This window comes from Eimeria mitis, genomic scaffold (assembly GCF_000499745.2).
Source record: "Eimeria mitis Houghton genomic scaffold, Emh_scaff2574, whole genome shotgun sequence".
NCBI lineage: Eukaryota > Apicomplexa > Conoidasida > Eucoccidiorida > Eimeriidae > Eimeria > Eimeria mitis.
The window spans coordinates 6,927-7,282 of NW_013570915.1; positions in this window are offsets into that span (position 1 = coordinate 6,927).

The following is a 356-nucleotide window of genomic DNA, read 5'->3' on the forward strand; positions in this document are numbered from 1 at the left end:
CATAAGCTTGTAGATTTGTAAGGGGGTTCATGGAGCTTGGCCAGAAGGAGCAGCGTTCTGCGCTTATGTTTGCGGCTAGAATATGCTCTGCATCATCATTATAATAGTTATTGGGGTTTGGTTTGAGGGAGTACGCGGAAATGATGGTTGGTGCAAAGCATCGCCTCAAGCGGGGCTCCCCGACTACGCGCGTTGCCTGCCTGCTGATCAAGCAGTGGCGCGGTATGTGGTGGAGGTTTCGCCTCTTGTTGGATTCGGCTTGGAAACAAAGTACGATGAATTCACAGTTGCATGCATTAGGGTTTTACATGCACTGAGAATGCCCAGAAGCGACGTGAAAATCATTTTGGAGGGGT